Here is a 10,000-nt window from a genome sequence, read left to right as displayed (position 1 = left end):
AGGAGGGAGAAGAAAGATGGTGGAGGAGGAGGAGGAGGAGGAGGAGGAGGAGGAGGAGGAGGAGGAAGTCCCTGCAGTATATTTGACTGGTCAGTGACATACGTTTTTGGCACCATATAAATATTTTTCATGACCATCACGAGCACATCTGGAATTATTATTCAAATTATCTATTACAATATGGAAAATTAATGGGGATAACACCAGACATATAAAGCAATAAAACGTTCGCAGGAAGGAATAATTACTTGTTAATTATATATTAAATTAAATAAACGACATATGCTCTAAAGAAAAACATAGAAACCTTTAACATTTAGATTCCATCTTGAACTCATCAATAATTGCTCGGACGTAGTTTGAACTCTCGGCGTCTCTGGCGTTGTGAATCGATTCTTTACTTCGACGCGAATTGTACCTTTTCTATTTTTTTGGTTATATTGGTACGGCTGTCTATTTTTATACACACACACACACACGTACATGACTGTATTGTTCATACTGTTGTTTTTTTCACAAACTCTGCCTTGAATAAATTAAAAAAACGCCTACAATAAAATTGAAAAGTAAATAAAATGAGATCATTTGAAGAAACGACAGTTCCATACGTCACCTGTGTACATCACTGCTGCTCTCCTTGCACAAGGGAGCGATGAAAACAAATGTACGGTACAATTTTAAAAAATTGAGTCATCATGAGTGGGGAGATTTCCTTGCGTTCAGTAGTTTAACTGCTGATATTAGCATTGTGATGATGTAAAATAGGGAATAAAAATTTCTAGTGAAACGTGGTTACATTATCCGTAGAGTTTTCCACAGTTTCCATTTTCTCTACAGGCGAATGACTCTTATTATTCTTCACATCTTCAGCGATTCTGAAATATCCTCTGGACTTTATTACTAATATTACTTGAATACGCTTATTATGAGTTACAGAATAATAAAAGTCTGGCTAAGACGAAACATTAGAAGTTTACTGAAAGGATTAGTTTCTTGACAATAATAAGTAATTTTACTTCACAATAAGTAAGTTATTTTATTTCAAGTATTGTTACTATCTTTCCTTAATTCTTGTAGTGGACCCATACTCTCTTACTTAAATCAAACAAATTTTTGGAAAGACATTCTGTCTTACGTATATGTGTACTGAGTTCAGTCACTGCCAATAAATAATTAATTGTGATGAATAAATAAGAAATTCTTCAATCAAGCCACCATCTTCACCGAATCCAATACATGACACAAAAATGAGATCTTGACAGCAACTGGTACAAAGGCTTGGCCCTCATTCATTTCATTCTTGCAGCCTTCCTCTGTGTTTCCACAAGTCTTTAACCTGATTACTTTAAAAAAAGGGATGGTTTCTCACATTACATCACTAAAAAAGTAATCCGCAAGCCTCACTACCCCGTAGGAGGGTAGTGCCGTCAGTGCACCTCATGCGGTGCACTGTAGGCATTACTTTAGGTACTTTGCAACGCGTCTTCGGCCCCTAGCTGCAACCCCTTTCGTTTCGTTTACTTACCTCCTTACATATTCTCTTTCTTCTATCTTACTTTCCACCGTCTCCTAACAATTGATTCATAGTGCAACTGCGAGGTTTTCCTCCCGTTACTCCTTTCAAACCTTTTACTGTCAATTTCCGTTTCAGCGCTGAATGACCTCATAGGTTCCAGTGCTTGGCCTTGGCCTAAATTCTATATTCAATCAATCAACCCAAGCATCACTAGCGTTGCAGTGACCGAGAATGATATAAGCGGTTAGGCCGATGCAGTTTTGTACCAATGAACATCCTTCCCTTATAACTGAGATACAACGACAAGTTGTGTAGATTTTATTCCTCTCTCGCAAGAAGTTCGCTCAATTTTGAATATTTATTACCTGCCTCTGCATATCAAATTTCTCAGCTTTCGGAAACTGGGGCTACAATCCAAGACTACGTTTGCCTCTCAAAAATGTCAATCTCCCTACGAAAAACATTAAAGATTTGATTTTATCTAACGATCCGTCTGCCATGAAAATTCGAAATAATAATGTCTCAGGCATAAAGTGGACGAAGATATTGGCGGAAGGGGAGAAGCAGAGACAGCCAGGAATGGTTGTTGTCCGGGCAAATATTTGATCGGACCCGTTTTATGAAAGGAGAAAGAGATCGGGAACTCTGGTCACGAAACCCATTTACATTCGGTAAACAATCCCGGAGGAACCCGATGACACTTCGGCGGGTTTATAAGAAGCGAGATAAAGAACCTCCGGTAGCCAGCGGGATGACACTGTGTGCTCTTCGTTGATGGAAGGAAGAACAAGATTTGGGCACCGGAAGAGTATTGATAGGAGTAAATGTATCTTCATTGTAGAGCCATTCAAAGACGTTACTTGAGTGTAGAGCTATTAAAAAAACGTTGATTGCAGAGCTTTTAAAAAATGTTACTTGAGTGTAGAGCCATTCAAAAACGTTACTTGAGTGTAGAGCTATTAAAAAAAGTTACCTGAGTGTAGAGCTTTTCAAAAACGTTACTTGAGTGTAGGGCTATTAAAAAAAGTCACTCGAGTGCAGAGCTTTTCAAAAACGTTACTCAAGTGTAAAGCTTTTCAAGAAACGTTACTTGAGTGTAGAGCTATTCAAAAACGTTACTTGAGCGTAGAGCTATTAAAAAACGTCCCTTGGGCGTAGAGCTTTTCAAAAACGTTATCTGAGTTTAGAGCTTTTCAAAAACGTTACTTGAGTGTAGAGCTTTTCAAAAACGTTACTTGAGTGTAGAACTATTAAAAAAGTCACTTGAGCGTAGAGCTATTCAAAAACGTTAATTGAGCATAGAGCTAATCAAAAACGTTTCCTCTAATTTGCAGGTTACTCTTTGCTTTCACGAAAAGTAGAACGGAAAGTATAGCCTCGATCTGTATTAACGGAAGCAAATTGAGTGAATATCTCAATCCGTAGACAAAAAATGGTATAATACGAAGTGAAACATGTTTCGAAATCCTGTAGAATAATGACCTTTTGAAACAGACGCCCAGAACATGGAAAAAATATGCAAACCATTTAGAATTAATACAATTTAAATTATATGTAAAATTAAAGGAAACACTTAATTAATATGCAGTTCTTTCATAAGAAATGAATAACTACAATGAATATATCAATATATCATAATTGCAGAATAAATACATAATGAATGTAATAAATATATTGTTTTGTGTTAGTGCTTAACAAACGTAAAAAAGCGCACACTTAAAATGACACAATTTACGAACGAAGTAAGAAACCTGTAACAACTTCATTGATATAAAAAGCTTATTCTAATTTTAGATTTGTCTAAAGTAAAAGTAACACACGTAACAGATGAATAACAAACTTTATAAAACTGCACATTAAGACAAATTAGTAAAGTATTAGCATAGCAAAAAGACTGGAGCTTAAATAAAGAGATAAAACATTAATCAAACTTTCTTTTTTACAGAGGACTAATTAAAATGTCGGCTATTGACTCTTTCCTTAGAAATTAGATTAAGCTCATGACGTCGATACAGCAATGGAACCGGGAAAAGAAAAGGAGATGAGACAATGAAAGAGAAAACACCTTCTGTTTGGTACAAGGTCAGAAAAGAAAAGTAAAAATTACTCCAATGTGCCTGTTTGGAAAATCTATGTAAAAAAAAAAAGACCCTGCTTAGAAATATTAAGAAGAAAAGACCTCTGCTTAGACACATCCCTCCCCTTCGGTGACTTTATTATGGATTAATGACTCCCCGTTCTCATTTATCAAACTGCATCAAGGAACCCAGGAACTAAAAAAAAAAAAAATTATGACACAGTCTTCCTCATTTTTCCTTTCACAATCGGTCATTATTCACCTACAGCTGGATTACCCGTAGCTTTAGGCCTTTCCGGAAAGAAATATTGAAAAATATTTCAAGTGTAAGAAATATCCGAAACGTCAAAAATCTTTTTTTATTAATCACCAAAGAGGAGATTTAATAGCCTATACGTGGGCTAATTATTCATCAGTGTCATAAGAGCTCCCCTACCTCCTTGCCATTAAAACCATTTATTAATACTTAGGCAGCACTTAGGGTGGATGAAGATACTGAGGCTCATTACTTAAGGTTCTCTAGATTTGAAAATATACTTGAGCACACTGTCATCAAAGAGAAGTGCCAAGTTCGGAGGCTAATATTAAAACATGTTTTCAACTCATGAATTTCAGGAGAACTTTTCGCAGATATTGCAATCGCTGATATTCATGTACAATTAGTTTCTACTTTATCTTAACATACACACACACACACACACACACACACACACACACACACACACACACACATACATACATATATATATATATATATATATATATATATATATATATATATATATATATATATATATATATATATATATAGAGAGAGAGAGAGAGAGAGAGAGAGAGACAGAGAGAGAGATTAGAGTTGATGAGAGAGAGATTATAGAGAGAGAGATGCATGTTAAAGTGATTCATGATTATATTAGCTGGACAGAATGTTACGTAGATTAAGTTGATGTATGGTTGATGCAATATATATATATATATATATATATATATATATATATATATATGTATATATATATATATATATATATATATATATATATATATATATATATATATATATAATATAATATAATCATGAATCACTATAACATGTACCTCAAACACCAGTTCCAGAACATAGCAACCAGAACTCCGGAAAAGTGCTATTGATTAATCAATATCCCTCGGACTCCGCTGTAACGTAAGAGAAGTGCAACTGATAATAAATTTCCTTCCACCTGAAATCTCTCGTCTCGCTCTCTCTTTAATATTTCTCTCTCTTTAATATTTCTATCAGTTCGACAAGTTTTTCTCGATGCTATCTCTCTCGCTCATTCCCACCCCATTTTTCATCCGCCCAAATCTTTCTCTCGGAAATATCAGAATGCGGATGAACATATGCGAGGAATTCCTTGCATATGAAGCCCACACCTAAAATTTAAGTTTTCGATTATTTTTGTTTATTCCATTAAAGAAAGGCTTTTTATTCTTAACTCCATTATAGGAGGGCCTTTTTTTGCTCCATTAAAGGACAGGCTTTTTTTCTTAATTTGTATAAAGGAAGGCCTTTTTTTTTTTACTCTATTAAAGGAAGGCTTTTTTCTTAACTCCTTACATAAGGAGGGTCATTTTTTACTCTATTAAAGGAAGTTTTTTTTTATCTCCATTAAAGGAAGGCCATTCTTTACTCCATTAAAGGAAGGCTTTTTTTTCTCAACTCCTTTAACGGAAAGCCATTTTTACTCGATTAAAGGAAGACTGTTTTTTCTTAACTCCTATTAAGGAAAGCCATTTTTTATTCCATTAAAAGAAGGCTTCTTTTACTTAACTCATAATAAGAAGGCCTTTTTTTTTTACTCCATTAAAAGAAGGGTTTTTTCTTAACTCCTATAAAGGAAGGCCTTTTCCTTACTCTATTAAAGGAAGGCTTTTTTTCTTAACTCCTACATAAGGAAGGTACTATTTTACTCCATTAAAGGAAGTTTTTTTTTTAATCTCCATTAAAGGAAGGCTGTTTTTTCCTCAACTCCTATAAAGGAAGGCCTTTTTTTTTCTCTAGTGTAGGAAGTTTTTTTTTTTCTTAACTCATATAAAGGAAGGCCATTTTTTACTCCATTAAAAGAAGGCTTCTTTTACTTAACTCATTACAAGAAGGTCTTTTTTTTTACTCCATTAAAAGAAGAGTTTTTTCTTAACTCCTATAAAGGAAGGCCTTTTTTCCCAAATTAAAGAAAGTAATTCCTTTTTTTTTTACATCTCTGGAAAACTCTTCAAGAGAAGCCCCCGCCTAATGTCACCGTCCATTGCCCAGGCTGTGATGAGTTGCTTCACAGATGGTTTATTTCGCCAGTAATAGACCATTTTCCTTCAATAAACCGGTAACAAAAAAAGTCAAAGAAAAAAAAAAAAAAAAAAAAAAAAACGAAGCAGGGATCATGATTAATTGCAGTTTGACCTTTCGGCTGGAGGAAGATTTTTTTTTTTTTTTGTGAGACTTTCGCTTTCGATATCAATATTCCTTGAAGTTACTAAAAGCGTACGAAATAACATCTATTTACGGGATTTCTTGGTCTTTATTTATTGGTACTTATTTAATTACGACGGCTGGCACTCCCAAGTCTGATTTTTCGCTCTTACTGTTTGGGTTTCGAAGATTTATGTTTTGATTTTTTATTTCCGTTTTAAAATGATCATGCCCTTCAACAGATTTGGTTAGGCTAAAATAAATCTCGAATATTTTTTTTGCATATTCTGACGTTTACGTATTTAAATTCGTCTTATTGTGTGTATGCATACTGATTGCCTACGCATATATATATATATATATATATATATATATATATATATATATATATATATATATATATAATATATATATAGTGTGCGCGTGTGTATCTGAATAAAACGACACAGACATACTGATTTTAATAGCGTGTATGTATGTGGTTGTACGTATCTATATATGTGCATGGGGAACGTATATATAAATATATATAGTGTAAATATATATATATATATATAATATATATATATATATATATATATATATATATATATATATATATATATATATATATATATATATATATACTGTATATATAATATAATGAAATGTAACACAAGGTGCTGATTACACTTATACCAGTCCATCGCGTCCCCGTTGACTAGTAGAGAATTAAGTACGTGTCTGCCCTAACAAGACTGGATAGATGCATGAGGCCAGCTAGCAACCTAATTTGATAGGAATTGCCTTCAACACGCAAATTATATTAAGTGAATTGAGGCAATACTGTTAGACGAGTTGTCTAGGTGTAGAACTTTACTGCAGACTTTGTTTACGATGATTTATTCGGCATACTCCTTATTTCTTTCCCTCAGTGCCTGTTTAGCTTAGGAGTACAGAATTTATTTAGCCATTCTTTTCTTTAACTCGTCTTTACCATTTACTTCTTTTATTAATATTTTTCGTGGGATACACTTCGACGTCTTATGTGTGCTTAATTAGGTGATTAATTACTGTTCTCCGTTTAGGTGTCTTGTAATTTCCAGCAAGAATAAGTAGTCTTATCACTTCATATTCTACGCATTAGCAGAGGACACACACACACACACACACACACACACACACATATATATATATATATATATATATATATATATATATAACACACAAATATATATACATATATATATGTATATTAGTTTAGTTATATATACTGCATATACACTGTATACATACATACTTTATTTATATGATTTATTATATATATATATATATATATATATATATATTTATATAGGACAGGCAGTAAATTTACAAACCCAGAGTTTTCGAATATCAGAAATCACTCTAGAATATGTAAAACTTCAATTGAAAATAAGGATTTTTCTAATATTTTTAGGGGGAGCCTCTAGCAGCCATGAATTGGCCTTTTGGAATCATTAATGATTAAACGACTCGTCCCCTTGTTAAACAGCCAAACCTCTGCCGGCACACTGTACCTCTCTTAGTCTTTCGTTTTCCGTTTAGTTTTAACATTGCCACTGAATAGGTTGGTCCATATCTTCTTACTTATATATATATATATATATATATATATATATATATATATATATATATATATATATATATATATATATATATATATATATATATATATTTTTTTATACTGTATATTTTTAGAGAGATTTTGTTTTGTTTTTTACGTTGTCCTTTTTAATTGTCCCTTCTATTTTTATTTTTTTTTATTTGTAACCAATTGTGCTTAATTTTTTTAATTTAAATTTATACCCTTTTTGTAATTTATGTTATTTATTTTATACAGCCCTCGAAAATGTAATGAAGCCATTACGAAACGTCGGGAATAAATTGACCCTTTTTAGCAAGTCTTTATGTCCGCCTCCCCATTGATGTATACCTGGCTGTGGCCACCGCTGTTTGGATATATATATAGTATATATATACAGCATATATGCATATAAAACTATATACAACTATGTGACCATCCAACTCCTACAATTTTAGTAAGAGTCCAAGTATGTACTGTGATACAAATCGATAACTAAATAGTATCGCAACATGAAAGGAAAGTATACGACAATTATAGCCCCGTATCTTCAGACCTTGGAGCTGAAGAATCAAAATGAGTTTATTCCTAGGGCAAGAAAAAATATGAATTAAAGAAACATTAAAAAGTAAATGTACAGATGAATATAGCCCAGGCATATACTGTATATATACGATTTCCTTCCTCCTGAGGTAGAGGACAAGCGAAAATAAATAAAAAAAAATTCGGAACATTTCTTCTCCGGTGAATACCTGATAACCTGGAAATCAGGACGGAAATTAAGATGATAATTTGTGAAGAGCGAAAGTTTCCCGAAGATTTTAATTTTCCCTTCGGAAGAATTTTCCCACTATTTTCTTCTCAAGATCTTGAGAGTGAAGTTCAGCTTTAGGCCACCTTGATTATCGAGGCTTCGATATCGTGTTCAATACTTGTTAGAAGTAGGAAGGAGCTTTAAAGTGTACGGCCGGCAGACCTGCACTGTGTTTGTTGTTCTTTTTGGGGTCGTTTCCTTCCCTTGCCTCTTGCGTGCAACGTTCATTCACAAGAAAATTATAGTGTGGACACGTGCACACACATACATCTCTCTCTCTCTCTCTCTTTCTTTCTCATACATATAAACACACACACACATAAAGTATATATATATATATAATTTATATATAATTTATATATATATATATATATACATATATATATATATATATATATATATATATATATATATATATATATATATATATATATATATATATATATATATAATGTTTTTTTTGATACTGGGTGGATCCAGTAAAAGTATGACAAAAGTATGATATTTTAACTGCTGAATCAAGGATGACCCCCGGATGCATACTAGCACTCTTGAATATTTCTTGAATACATAAAAGTATATCTTAGTTTAAGCAGACCACTGAGCTGATTAACAGCTCTCCTAGGGCTGGCCAGAAGGATTAGACTTATTTTACGCGGCCAAGAACCAATTGGTTACTTAGCAACGGGACCTACAGCTTATTATACCGAGAAATGAATTTCTATCACCAGAAATAAATTCCTCTAATTCTTCATTAGCCGGTAGGAGAGTCGAACGCTGGGCCAACAGCGTGCTAGGCGACGGCTCTACCCATCCCACCAACGAAGAACTTCTTGAATATATAAATATATTAGATGTACAAAGGTAATGGCATATAAGAGGCATGAAATACGACAAGAATCAGATACCTACAGTAATAAAATACAAAAAATATATGAACATATTTATCCAAACGAATTCCCGAAACGCGTCTAATAATAATGAAGATGTTACGGATTGTAGCATAGGTGCTCTTATTCTTGAACAGAATTAAATTTCCAAAAGGAAGAAGCATTGCTGATATTTTATATTATATATATATATACATACATACAAACACACACACATATACTGTATATATATATATATATATATATATATATATATATATATATATATATATATATATATATATATAAAACATATAAAATACATTTATATATATATATAGTATATATCACAATTTTTAAATATTTTATGGTGTATAACAAGTCATGCCAGATTTACCCATTTACCCACTTAGTAGCTTTTACATTGGTGTCACCTTAAAGCTGAACAGCCATAATTTACCGTAGTATGTTTACAAAATCACAACGAAAAAAATTAAAAGAGGATAAAAGTGTTAAGGTGAATATTGCAAATTAGCCAAACGCCATTATTTCTATGCGGTAAAAAAACGGATTTGTACAAGACAGACTGTTTTTCTGATTATACATAGTTTAATTAGTTTAATGCTATACATGCTTTTGCTATCACGCGTTAAAGCTTAAGAAACACATATCAGATGT

At 32.7% G+C, this 10,000-nt stretch overlaps 1 protein-coding gene across 1 annotated transcript in view; it reads right to left on the bottom strand.

Moving 5' to 3' along the window:
• Window positions 1-10,000, bottom strand: part of LOC136825149 (uncharacterized) — a 334,442-nt gene that overhangs the window by 44,088 nt on the left and 280,354 nt on the right. The window lies entirely within an intron of this gene.

The sequence above is a fragment of the Macrobrachium rosenbergii genome, chromosome 37, assembly GCF_040412425.1.
Source record: "Macrobrachium rosenbergii isolate ZJJX-2024 chromosome 37, ASM4041242v1, whole genome shotgun sequence".
In the NCBI taxonomy this organism is placed as follows: Eukaryota; Metazoa; Arthropoda; class Malacostraca; order Decapoda; family Palaemonidae; genus Macrobrachium; species Macrobrachium rosenbergii.
This window is presented reverse-complemented; position numbering and strand designations above follow the sequence as displayed.